Here is a 14562-nt window from a genome sequence, read left to right on the forward strand (position 1 = left end):
AGGACAAGATTTTGGCCAGCAGTTTGGCATCCACACTCAACAGGGATATCAGCCTGTAGGACCCACACAGCTCCAGGTTCTTGTCCCGCTTTAGGATCAGGGAAATCATGGCTTGTGACATCGTCGGGGTAAACACCCTCTCTCCCTTGCCTCATTGAATTTCCTCATCAACAACGGTCCCAGTATCCCAAATAACTTTTTAATAGAACTCCACTGGGTACCTGTCCGGCCCTGGGGCTTTATCCGACTCCATGGCCTTCAGACCCTCCGCTATCTGTTCCAACCCGATCGGGGCCCCCGGCCCTTCTACCAGCTCCCTGTCCACCTTCGGGAAATTCAGCCCCCGAGGAAGTGCCTCAACCCTTCCGGCCCCGTTGGGGGTTCCGACCCATACACCCGACTATAAAACTCCTTAAATGCCTTATTTACCCCTGCTGAGTCTCCAACCAGGTTCCTATCTGCATCCTTTACTTTCCGTATCTCCCTGGCTGCCTCCCTCTTTCTGAGCTGCTGTGCAAGCATTCTGCTGACCTTCTCTCCATGCTCATAAATCGCCCTCCTCACCTTTCTCAGCTGCTCCATCACCCTGCGGTTAACAAGCCGAACTCCGTCTGTAGCCTCCGCCGTTCCCTTAAAAGCCCTGCCTCTGGGGTCTCCGCATGCCTCCTGTTGACCTGTAGTATCTCCTTTACCAGCCGGTCCATCTCTGCCCTGTCTACATTAGCCCTTTTGAGCCCGGATCGAGATCAACTCCCCTCTAACCACCACCTTCAATGCTTCTCAGACCACCGCTGCCGAAATTTCCCCCACATCGTTGACTTCTGGATACATTTCCTCAGCCACTCGCACACCTCTTCGTCAGCTAAAAGACCCATGTCTAACCTCCAGTGCGGGCACTGGTTACTGTCTTTACTAACATATAGGTCAACCCAGTGCGGGCATGGTCTGAGATTGTGATCACCGAGTACCCAGTGTCCACCATTCCCGTCAGTAAAGCCCTGCTCAGAATAAAGAAATCAATCCGGGAGTACACTTTACGCACGTGTGAGTAGAAGGAGAACTCCTTCACCCTCGGCTGCCCAAATCGCCATGGATCCAACCCCCCCCCCCCCCCCCCCCCCCATCTGCTCCATGAACCCTTTTAGTTCCTTTGCCATTGCTGGCACCCTGCCCGTTTTTGAGCTTGACCAGTCTAAAGCAGGGTCAATAACTGTTGAAGTCCCCTCCCATGACCAACTTATGTGAATCCAGGTCCTGTATCTTCCCCAGCATCCTCTTTATAAACTCCACATCGTCCCAATTTGGCTCATACAATTTACTAGTACCACCTGCACCCGCTCCAATTTCCCACTGACCATAATGTACCGGCCTCCCCCATCCAAAACTATTCTTCCCGCCTCAAACACCACCCACTTGTTGATCAGGATCGCGACCACTGTAGTCTTCGAGTCCAGTCTTGAGTCCAGTCCCGAGTGAAAAACCTGTCCGAGCCAACCTTTCCTTTGTCTAATCTGGTCAGCTACTCTAAGGTGCATCTCCTGCAGCATTACCACGTTCGCCTTCAGTCCTCTCAAATGCGCGAACACGCGTGCCCTCTTGACTAGCCCATTTAGCCCTTGTACATTGTGATCAGCCTCATTGGGGGGCTCCTCACCCCCGCCCCTCGCCAATCAGCCATCCCCTTTCTTGGGCCAGTCTCCAGCCCGCGCCCCACGCCTCCTCTGGCCCGCCCCCAGGCAGCCTCCGCTCCCGATCTCCTTTCCTTCCCTCAGCAACAGTCCCTCCCTCATCAGCAGAACATTTCACCCCTCTTTCCCCCCCCCCAAGTAACAGCACAATGTAAATCGAACCCTTTGATAAGCCTAACATCTGCTCACCCCCACTATGCTTCCGTGACCTAGCCCGCCCAGCTAGCTTGGTGGCCCCCACCCCTGGTGCCAGACATTCTCCCACCTATTGTTCCATCCTCCTCCATACACACATATTCAAATGACAAACAATCCCAACACAAAAAGAAACGCAAAACAAGGAAAAGATCAAGCTAGAGATCCAGTGTCTAAACAAACACACCTCCATCCCCCAACAGTGCAACTCTAAACATTAACTCATTCAGCTCTGCAACTGGCCCCAAATCAATACTGAAGGCATTACAAATAGCATCCACAAAACGAAAAACGAGAAACTTTTTAAAAACATGAACGTTGCAGCAAAGTTCAAAAGTTCTCAGTCCGCCTCCAGTCCTTTCCTTTACGTGAAGTCCAGCGCTTCCTCAGGCGACTTGAAATAAAAATGTTGCTCCGCGTACGTGACCCAGAGACGGGCTGGGTACAGCAGCCCGAACTTCATCTTTTTCTTAAAAAGGGTCGGCCTGATCTGGTTAATCCCCGCTCTTCTCCTGGCCACCTTCTCACTCAGGTCCTGTTAGATCCGCAGGATACTGTTCTCCCAATTTCAGCTCCATGTCTGTTTGGCCCACTGTAAAATACGCTCCTTGTACAAATATCTGTGGAATCTCATCATCATTGCTCTCGGGAGGGGGAGTCTCACATTCGTGGCTTCCTCGTGAGCGCTCCGTGAGCCCTGTCCACCTCTAAGGGCCGGAAGAATGCACCAACCCCCAGCAGCTTCTCGAACATGTCCGCTATGTATGCCCCAGCGTCCGTTCCTTCGGACCCCTCCGGGAGCCTAAGAATTCTCAAGTTCTGCCGGTGGGACCTATTCTCTAGGTCCTGCACCTTCTCCAGGAGCATTTTCTGCCGGTCTCTCAGCATCCCCACCTCCAACTCCACCACAGTTTGATGTTCTTCCTGATCAGCCAGTGCCTTCTCTACTTCCTGGATCGCCTGATCTTAGGCATCCAATCTCAGCTCCAGCCGCACAATTGACTCCTTAAATCGGGTCCAAGCAATCCCGCTTCTGCTTGGCAAAGCCCTGTTGGATAATTTGCATCAACTGCTCCATTGATCGCTGGGTCGACAAGCCAGAGGTCCGGTCATCCGCCATGCTTTCTCCCACTGCAGCTTCAGCCCAAGCCTTCTCTGTCTGTCTATTTCTGCCTTTGCGAGCACTTCTCGTCCTCCTCTCCATGCACCAATGTGGGAATCCAATACACAATTGTCTCCATCATCAATTTTTCAAATCAAGTCCAAGAAAAGGTCCAAAAGTCCGACCCGAGCGGGAGCCACCAAATGTGCGACTTACTCCTTCATAGCGTCACTGCAAGTCCTGAATTTTAATATTAAAGGGAACACTGCCCTCTACAAAAAAGGGAGGAGATAACATGGGAGATGGCAGGAGCAACCTGTTTCAGAAAATTGAACGCGTCACAAGGCTTGTGGCAATTGAAACTAGGCAAAGAAAGCACAAAAATGTGCAAAATCAACATTCAGGAGGTATTGTTTTTTACGAATGCCATTTGGCATCATTTTGACTTCAGAGATATTTCATCATGCCATGGAGCATATAGTTGAAGGAATTCCGGGGGTCCATGTGTATGTGGATGATATTATTATTTGGGGGTTGACTTAGGAAGAGCATGATAGGCAATTGCTAAGGGTCCTGAAGAGTATCAACAAAAACGGTCTGAAATTGAACACGGCGAAATGTCAAGTCGGGGTGCATAGCATCATCTTCCTGGGAGACAAGCTGTCCGCACAACGGGTTCAGCCCGATCAAGTCAAGAGAAGGCCGATTCTTTGCCCGGGAGTGGGGAATGGGCTCCGCGGGTACAACATTTCTAGTTTGGTGGGGAGAATGAAAGTGGATCTGGCAAGGTGGATGGTCTCCCTCGGTCACTGGTGGGGCGTGTACAGGCGGGTAAAATGAACGTGTTGCCACGATTTCTCTTTATTTTTCAATGCCTGCCAATTTTCCTGCCAAAGGCTTTTTTCAGAGAGATTGAGGGAAGGATTACGTCGTTCATATGGGGAGGGAAGGTGGCCAGAGTTAGAAAGGTGCTACTACAGAGGGGAAGGCAGGCAGAGGGTTTGGGTCTTCCGAACCTGATGTATTACTATTGGGCAGCGAATGTGGAGAAGGTGCGGAGCTGGGTAAGAGGGGTTGATTCCCAGTGTGTCAGAATGGAGGAGAGTTTGTGCAGGGCGTCAGGATTGAAAGCACTAGCAACAGCGCTGCTCCCGATAGCCCCAGGAAAGTACTCGGAGTCCGGCAATAATAGCTTCATTGAAAATTTGGAGGCAGTTCCGCCAACACCGGGTTGGGGGCAGGGTCAAGGGAAATGCTGATTCGGGGGTACCACAGATTTGAGCCAGGGAGGTGGGAAGGAAATTTTCGGAAATGGGAGGAGAAGGGGATTAATACACTAAAGGATTTGTTTCTTAGGGGTCGGTTTGCACCATTGAAGGAGCTGGAAGTGAAGTATAGGCTGGTGCAGGGGGAAATGTTTAGATATATGCAGGTTCGAGATTTTGCTAGAAAGGAGATACAGAACATCCCGGAGGAGCCGGCCTCCACATTGCTGGAGGAGGTGCTGACGACAGGGGGTCTGGAGAAGGGGTTGTGTCAGCGATCTACGGAGCTATTTTGGAGGAGGAGAGGGCACCGCTGGATGGGATCTAAAGCAAAGTGGGAGGAAGAGTTGGGAGAGGATATGGAGGAGAGGTTCCGGTGTGAGGTGCTCCGGAGAGTGAATGTCTCCACCTCGTGCGCGAGGTTGGGGCTGATACAGCTGAAGGTGGTTTACAGAGCACACCTCACGAGGGTGAGGATAAGCCGATTCTTTGAAGGAGTAGAAGATGTGTGAACATTGCGGGGGTGGGGGAGGGGGCCCTAACCACGTTCATATGTTTTGGTACTGTCCCAAGCTAGAGGACTACTGGAAGGAGGTTTTTTGGATAATTTCTAAAGTGGTGTATGTGAAACTGGACCCAGGCCCCCGGGAGGCCATATTCGGGGTGTCGGACCAGCCAGGGTTGGAAACGGGTGCGGAGGCAGATGTTGTAGCCTTCGCCTCATTGATCGCCCGAAAGCGGATCCTCATGGGTTGGAGAGCAGCCTCTGCACCCTGTGCCCTGGCGTGGCGGGGGGACCCGTTGGAATTCTTGATTCTTGAGAAGGTTAAGTTTGAACTGAGGGGAAGGACGGAGGAGTTCTACAAGTCATGGGCATTATTCATTATGCACTTTCAAGAACTGGATAACATCGAACATTAGTTGGGGGGGGGGGGGGATGGGTGGGAGGGGGGGCGATGGGGGATTCCTGATTCCTTTTTGTCAGTTGTTTATGTGAACATGTGGGTGAATGTTTTGGGTTTGGTGGGAGGATGGGTTCGTTGTTATTGATATGGGGATTGGCATATTTGTTACTGATTGGGCAGCACGGTGGTGCAGTGGGTTAGCACTGTGGCCTCACGGTGCTGAGGTCCCAGGTTCGATCCCGGCTCTGGGTCACTGTGGAGTTTGCATATTCTCCCCGTGTTTGCGTGGGTTTCGCCCCCACAACCCAAAAATGTGCAAGCTAGGTGGATTGGCCATGCTAAATTGCCCATTAATTGGAAAAAAATAATTGGGTACTCTAAAATTTAAAAAATATATATTTGTTACTGATTATTGTTTATTGTTGGTGGGTGTAAATTGGGCAGAGCTAGAGAACAAGAAAGGAATGTTGGGAACTTCTAAGGTGAGGTGAACAACATGGGTGTGGCAAAATGTTCCTGGATATGGTGTCAAGATAGGTCTAGTAGCACTGTAGTATATCCTAATAGCACTGTAGTATATCCTAATAGCACTGTAGTATATCCTAATACAGGGGTGGGCAAACTACGGCCCGCGGGCCGCATGCGGCACGCCAAATGTCTTCATGTGGCCAACCAAGATCAGGTTACTTACTGGTATAGGGTGGATACGTTGACTTGAGTAGGGTGATCATTGCTCGGCACAACATCGAGGGCCGAAGGGCCTGTTCTGTGCTGTACTGTTCTATGTTCTATGTTCTATATGAGGCGCCCAGAATCATAACCGGGTGAAGTAATTATTTTTCTTAATATACTATGCGGCCCTTTAAAATTGTGAATTTCTGAATGTGGCCCTTGCACGGAAAAGTTTGCCCACCCCTGTCCTAATAGCACTGTAGTGCATCCTAATAGCACTGTAGTATATCCTAATAGCACTGTAGTGTATCCTAATAGCACTGTAGTGTATCCTAATAGCACTGTAGTATATCCTAATAGCACTGTAGTGTATCCTAATATTGCATCTGATCCCACTTTGCCTTCCCAAACGTTAAGAAATTATTTATTTTTGAAGAATTCTTTTTGAATTACCAGACACAGTAGTTTCTCTTCTCCCACTGGAAAAACGTCCCTAGAAACATCACTGTCTCCTGGTTCAAGCTTCCGTGCTCACATTCAGGATTTTGTCTTGTACCCTCTTATCTGTACAAGTGTCCAGTAAAGGCTAATAAATGGTTCCCAGTGCAAGCTAAACCAACCCCTAGAAATAAAGTCGGACACTCAGAATATGGCCCCCAGGGGGCCAAGCTCCATTTCTACATGCAAGACCACTTACATGGTGCTAAAAATGACTGCCAAAACCTTTCCAGCTTCGGGCAACACAAGCACATATGTACATGGTTAGCAGGGCCCCTCCCACACCGCTCACAGACATCCTCAATCCCCTCAAATATCTGGCTCAACGTTGATTTTATCAGATGCGCTCAGCCCAGCTTCACACACGAGCTTGAGGCATTCACCCATCGCAGCACCTTACGCTGCACTTCCCCCTCTAAAACCGTCCCAATGCCATCCCACTTGCCCCTCCATGGACATTTTATCTTCCTCCAGAAAACCCCCTGCCAGACCCCCCATTGACAGGAGATCCTCCAACGAGGCGGCAGGCACTATCGGAAAGGTCGGAAAGACCTTCTTCGCAAAGTCCCGTACCTGCATGTACCAAAAGCTCGCCTCCCATGCTAGTCCAAATGTCTCATCCAACTCCTCCCAAGCTCGCAAACCACCCCTCCAGAAACAGATCCTTCATCTCCCTTTATGTTAACATGCAGGATGTTAAGGGTAAAGTAGTAGCATGGGTAGAGGATTGGTTAATTAATAGAAAGCAAAGAGTGGGGATTAATGGGTGTTTCTCTAGTTGGCAATCAGTAGCTAGTGGTGTCCCTCAGGGATCAGTGTTGGGCCCACAATTGTTCATAATTTACATAGATGATTTGGAGTTGGGGACCAAGTGCGGTGTGTCCAAGTTTGCAGACGACACTAAGATGAGTGGTAAAGCAAAAAGTGCAGAGGATACTGGAAGTCTGCAGAGGATTTGGATATGTTAAGTGAATGGACTAGGGTGTGGCAGATGGAATACAATGTTGACAAATGTAAGGTTATCCATTTTGGTAGGAATAACATCAAAAGGGATTATTATCTAAATGATAAAATATTAAAACATGCTGCTGTGCAGAGGGACCTGGTGTCCTAGTGCAAGAGTCGCAAAAAGCTGGTTTACAGGTGACTAAGAAGGTGAATGGAGTTTTGTCCTTGATTGTTAGAGGTATGGAGTTTAAGACTAGGGAGGTTATGCTGCAACTGTATAAGACGTTAGTGAGGCCACACCTGGAGTGTTGTGTTCAGTTTTGGTCTCCTTAGCCGAGAAAGGATGTACTGGCACTGGAGGGTGTGCAGAGGAGATTCACTAGGTTAATCCCAGAGTTGAGGGGGTTGGGTTAAGAGGAGAGGTTAAGTAGACTGGGACTGTACTCGTTGGAATTTAGAAGGATCTCATAGAAACATATAAAATTATGAAGGGAATAGATAGGATAGATGCGGGGAGGTTGTTTCCACTGGCGGGTGAAAGCAGAACTAGGGGGCAAAACCTCAAAATAAGGGGAAGCAGATTTAGGGCTGAGCTCAGGAGGAACGTCTTCACCCAAAGGGTTGTGAATCTATGGAATTCTCTGGCCAGTGAAGCAGTTGAGGCTGCTTCATTGAATGTTTTCAAGATAAACAGAGATAGTTTGGGTTATGGTGTTCGGGCGGGAAAATGGAGCTGAGTCCACAAAAGGTCAGCCATGATCTCATTAAATGGCGGAGCAGGCTTGAAGGGCCAGATGGCCTACTCATGCTCCTAGTTTTTATGTTATTATTCTGTTTGGGAGTTTGGTGGGAGGATGGGATTGTTGTTATTGATATGGTGATTGACATTGCATTCATTACTGATTATTGATAATTGTTGATGGGTGTAAATTTGGGAGAAAATGTGAAAAAGGAGAAGAATAAAAATATATTTTTAAAAAGGTGAAAGTCGAAGTATTACTGACTTCCCCATGTACTATAAATTGCAGCATTTAAGCAAGCAGCCTCTCACACCACTCATTTTCTCCTGTTGACTTTTTCTTTACTAATGCGCCTTACCTTTTTTCTTTACTGGTGCGCCTGACCCAAGTATTTTCAGTATTTCCTTTTTTAAAGAAAATCAGCAAGGAAACAATTAATTTGAATCCAATCTTGTTAAAATACTAATTCTAGCACATGAAGGAAATAAATGCAAATTTTAGGGCAAGACTAAATTCCACCCATTTGCACAGACTCAAAATCAGGCCCAAATTGTCAATTAGTAATTGAAACTAATTATTCTCTTCTAGTAAACAGACAAAATGGCCACAGGGCATGTGAGTATTACTGAAGTTAGTGAAGCGTTTGCATCACTATCAGAAGAGGTATCTGAGACGTACGAGGAGATGAAAAAATCCAACTTCAGTGCATATGAACTAGTGCCTGAAGCCTACAAACGTTTAGAAATTTAATGAAAGAACCTGGTCAAACAGACAAAGTTTGAAAGGATCAAACAGAGTAATTTTGCTAGGTGGATAAGGGCTTGAAATGGTAATTTTAGAGGAGTTTAAAAATTCAATTCCTGATGTAGTGAGAACTCATGTGGAAGAGCAGAGGGTCAAAACTGCAAGATTAGCAGCAGAAATGGCAGATGATTATAAATTAGTTCATAAATAAAGGTTGGTTTCCGACATCAGTTTCAGCCTGTGAAGGATAGAAACTGGGGAAACGTGACATACTCAGGTGGCAAGGGTGAAGGAGATCTAATGGAAGATAATAAGGTTAGTGTACCTCAGATTAAAAAAAGAAATCCAGGAAGGTGTAAGAGGAATGAAAGGTTTCAGATGTTTTTACTATTATTAACTAGGCCATGTAAAGTCACAGTGTTGGGGGTTTAAGAAAAGGACTGGGAAGGCTGATGTCATAAAACAGGATAAGCTAGTGGGGTTTGTTAAAGTGGGAAAGGAAAGCCCAATTGAAGTGCAGGAGGTGCAAAAGAATGTACAGCCTGACCAAGAGGTGATTGATAAGAAGGTGGCAGAAGAATTTACTTGTGTTGGAAAGTTTACTCATGTGTACCAGGAGGAATAGGTAAGGAAGTCAACATTTTAAAAGATATGGGAGCTAGTCAATCTTTGATGGTAAGAGTTGAGGAGTTATGTAGTTTGGGAGGAATATTGCCAGAAAAGGTGGTAATATATGGAATTGAGGGTGAGAAGAGTAGTGTTCCATTATACAAGGTGAGGTTGGAGAGTCCAGTGAAGAGTGGTGAAGTGGTAGTAGGAGTAATAGAGAAACTATCTTGTCAAGGAATACAGTTTATCTTGGGTAATGATATAGTTGAATTGCAGGTGGGAGTGATGCCTGTGGTTGATAAGCCAGTTGAAAATTAAATGATCAAGTTGTTGAAGGACAAATATCCTGGGATTTTTCCTGATTGTGTGGTAACAAGGTCGCAAAGTCACAGGTTAAAACAAGAGGAGAAATCAAAGAAGGTAAAGTTGAAGTTTAATTATCAGAAATGATTTTTGATCAGATCGTTGGAAAATAACAAGAACAGGTGGAGGATGAAGCGGATATTTTTAGTTCAGGAAAGTTGGCAGAGTTGCAACAGAAATATATAAATAAAACGGATGTATCAGATAGCATACACGGAAGAGGAATCTCGGTGTGTACCAGAATGTTATTACCTTAATGTTTTAATGAGAAAATGGAGACCTTTATACATGCAGGTGGATGAAAAGTGGGCAGAATTTCATCAAGTTGTATTACCGGTGGAGTACAGGAAGGAGGTGTTGCGAATAGCATATGAGGTACCAGTAGAAGGTTATTTGGGAGAAAGGAAAACTCAAGCTAAAATACCAATTTTTTTTATTGTCCTGGACTACAGAAAAGTGTTGTTCAATTTTGTCAATCATGTCACACATGTCAAGTGAAAGGGAAAGCTCAAGTGGTGATAAAACCAGTGCCCTTAAGACTCATTCCAGCATTTGAGGAATCTTTTACAAGGGTCTTAATTGATTGCGTCGGACCACTTCCAAAAATGAAAAGTGGGAATCAATATCTTTTGACTATAATCGATATGTCATTCCATTACGCAATATACAGCTAAAATGATTGTGGAGGAGTTACTTAAATTTTTTAACCCACAAAAATACAATCGGATCAAGGATCAAATTTTACCTTGAGGTTATTCAAGGAAGTTATGGATAGATTAGGAGTAAAACAATTTAAATTAACTGCGTACCATTCAGAATTACAGGGAGCATTAGAATGGTGGCATCAAACGTTAAAGGCTGTTGAGGGTTTCTTGTCAAGATTATCCAGAGGATTGGGATAAAGGAATTGCATTCCTGCTGTATGCAATTATGGATGCACCTAATGAATCAACCAAATTGATTCCCTTTGAACTATTTTTATGGTCATGAGGTAAGAGGACCACTTAAATTGATTAAGGAGAAATTGGTGAGTGAGCATTCTGAAACTACATTATTGGATTACGTGTCAAATTTAATGGAACGGTTAAATAGAGCAGGTGAATTGGCTAGACAACATTTAAAAGATGAAACAGGAAGTGGACAAGAAAGCAAAAGTTTGCCATTTTGCCAGTGGAAATAAAGTTTTAGTATTGTTACCAGTGGTAGGCGAACCTTTAAAAGCAAAGTTTTGTGGAACTTATCAGATTGAAGGGAAATTGAGCGAGGCGAAATATTGGATAAGAAAGCCAGAAAGAAGGAAAACTCACCGAGTGTGTTACGTGAACATGCTTTAAAGGTATTTCGAAAGAAGAGAGCAAAAGGAGGAGGTTTTAGTGATTCAAACTCTAAGTGAAGAACCAAATCCAGATGACTCTGAATTTGACATTCCTCAAATTAAATTGGATAATGAGGATGTTCTTAAAAGTTGGGATAATTTATTGAGTTACCTTCCAGAGGAAAAATTAACTGACCTGAAAAAGTTATTAATATCACTTGTGCACATTTGTGGAAATAAGTTGGGAAGGCCTAAAATGGTTATACATGATGTAGATGTGGGAAATGCTGTTCCAATTAAACAACATCCATATGGACGTACCCCTCTAAAATTGGCACAGGTTCAAAAAGAAATTGAAAGTATGCTTGAAAATGGCATAATTGAAGTGGGTTGCAGCGAGTGGAGCTCACCCATAGTAAATGGTACCAAAACTGGACCATACCCAACGATTGTGTGTGGACTATAGAAAGGTTAATGTAGTTGCAAAAACAGACTCTTATCCTTACTCACCCGAGAAGGTGGGACAATCAGCTTTTATCTCCAAACTGGATTTACTCAAATGTTACTGGCAGGTACCTTTATCCGAAAGGGTGAAAGAGATTTCAGCTTTTGTGACTCTAAATGGTATATACCAATTCAAAGTTATGCCATTTGGCATTAAAACACCCCAGCTACATTTCAACGGTTAACTAACAAAGTCATTTCAGCATTACTGAATTGTGCGGTGTACATAGACAATCTGGTGATTTTTAGCCAGACATGGAAAAAACATTTGAAGCATCTGAATGAGTTATTCGATCGACTTCAGGTGTTGAATTTGGTGGTAAACCTAGCCAAAAGTGAGTTTGGAAAAGCCCAAGTCACATTCCTTGGCCACATAATTGGACATGGACAAATGGTCCCATGCGATATGAAAACAAAAGTTATTTGGGAATTCCCAATACCCTTGACACGAAGGGAAATAATGAGATTTCAGTGGTTTTTACCGTAAATTTGTACAGATTTTAGCAACGTGGTTGCGCCACTCACAGACTTTCTAAAGACTTGCACATTTCAGTGGACGGCAGCCATTTGACAGCCTGAAGGCTATGTTAACCATTGCTCCTGTGTTGGCCACCCCAAATTACACAAAACCATTCAAGGCGGCTATCTATGCGAGTGGGCGTAGGTGCTGTGCTCTTGCAAGAAGACAAAGGAATAGAGCGGCCTTTTGGGTATTTTTCCAAAAAATTAAATGATCACCAGAGAAAGTATGCAACAATTGAAAAGGCTTTGAGCTTGGTACAGGCTCTGCAACATTTTAACATTTATGTTACCAGCAATTTGTCGGAAACAATTATATATACTGATCGTAATCCATTGACGTTTTTGGAGAAATTTAAGAACACAAATACCAGACTATTTTGATGGAGTTTATTATTACAGCCATTTAATTTAAAACTTATATGTGGCAGGATGAGAAAACGTGATAGCCGATGCTTTGTCACTAATGTGATGAAGAGAAGCAGGTTCGATAGTGGAAGACAAAGAACTAAAATGGGCTGCAAATGTTTGCCTGTTTTGGTGTTTTAAAATGTTTGTATGTTTATTGTCAAGTGTTAGGAATGGGCAAATGAAAAGATCTTTGAAGTTGATGGTTTATTTTTTTTCTTGGAGGAGGCGTCATGCGAGTGTCCCTTTTAGACTCTTATCATGTGACTTGTAGCACATTGGGCTGTGGCTGTCAGGAGAGAGTTTTTTTTTTAAGGTTTCAGTTTGACAGCTTTGCACTGCAGAAGGAGAAAGAAGTGTTTTCCCTGTTTTCATTTTAAAAGCTGTTCCATTAAAAATCACATTGGTTGTGGCTAACTGCCGTGGCAACTTTAAAGATATGGTGATTTTCAAAAGGAGTTCGAATCTGTTGGTTGGAACTGGATCAGAATTTCAGGAAAAGGACCAGTCCCATTCAAGTGAGAATACAGTGTGTTGGGCTACGCCCTCGAAAAGGGGTTTTAGTTTAAAAGGGAGGTGTAGAGGGAAGTAAAGTGGCATACCATTTGTTATGTCACACTGATCATTATTGCTGAGCAAGTTTTGTCTCCCAGATCATAAACCTTTTTTTTAAATTGTGAAAATGAGGAAGGGCTACTGACCTCAAAAGCATAAAACTTGAGTAACAGCTTAAGAACGTAAAAACATTATGCTAAGTTAAAATGTAAATACACCCCCCCAAAAAAATCATGGTTGGTTAAAAGCACACAATTAAATGATATTTTTGGCAATATGCCCTTATAAAATTTTTTTTAAAATCAACATTTTATTGAGGTAACTTTTGGTTTTACAACAACAACAAAATAAATAATGTACATGAGTCTATAGACATAGTGCAAATGCCTACTTCCTCCCTCACAGGTCCCACCTTTATTAACCCCCTACTCTAAGCTAAACTAACCCCCCCCCTCTCCCCTTCTGCTGACAATTAGTTTTCCGCAAAGAAGTCGACAAACGGTTGCCACCTCCGGGTGAACCCTAACATTGACCCTCTCAAGGCGAACTTGATTTTCTCCAAACAGAGAAAGCTAGCCATGTCAGATAGCCAGGTCTTCGTCTTCGGGGACTTTGAGTCCCCCCCCAAGCTACCAGGGAAGCAAAGGCCCGAACGTCTGCCTCTTTCTCCTCCTGGATACCCGGATCTTTCGACAGCCCAAACATCGCCACCTCCGGACTCGGTGCCACCCTTGTTTTTAACACCGTGGACATGACATCTGCAAACCCCTGCCAGAATCCCCTAAGCATTGGGCATGTCCAGAACATGTGGACATGGATCGCTGGCCCCCCTGCACACCTTGCGCACCTACCTTCTACCCTAAAGAACCTGCTCATCCGGGCCACTGTCATGTGAGCCCGCTGAATGACCTTAAACTGTATCATGCTGAGCCTGGCACATGTTCTCTCTACTCAACGCATCCGGCCAGAGACCATCCTCCATCTCTCCTCCTAACTCCTCTTCCCACTTGCGCTTCAGCTCCTAAGTCTGCGTATCCTTTGACCCCATGAGTTCCTTATAGATGTCAGAGACCTTCTCTTCTCCCACTCCCACTCTGGAAACTACCCTATCCTGTATCCCCTTTGGTGGTAGGAGCAGTAAGATTGAGACCTTCCTACGTAGGAAGTCCTGCACCTGCAGCTACCTAAATTCATTTCCCCTTGCCAATCCAAAATAACTCCTCCAGCTCCCTCAGGCTAGGAAAGCTCACCTCTATAAACATATTCCCCAATCCTCTCAATCCCTGCCCTCTGCCATCTCCGAAATCCCCTGTCCATCCTTCCCAGGGCAAACCGGTGATTATTACAAATTGGAGACCAGACCGATGCTTGCTCACGCTCCCACATGTTTCCTCCATTGCCCCCAGATACTCAGGGACGCCGCCACCACGGGACTGGTGGAGTACCATGCTGGCGGGAACGGCAGATGCGCCGTTATCAACACCCCCAAGCTGTGCCCTTACATGAAGCCGCCTCCATATGTACCCATGCTG

Source organism: Scyliorhinus canicula, chromosome 2 (genome assembly GCF_902713615.1).
Source record: "Scyliorhinus canicula chromosome 2, sScyCan1.1, whole genome shotgun sequence".
Lineage (NCBI taxonomy): Eukaryota > Metazoa > Chordata > Chondrichthyes > Carcharhiniformes > Scyliorhinidae > Scyliorhinus > Scyliorhinus canicula.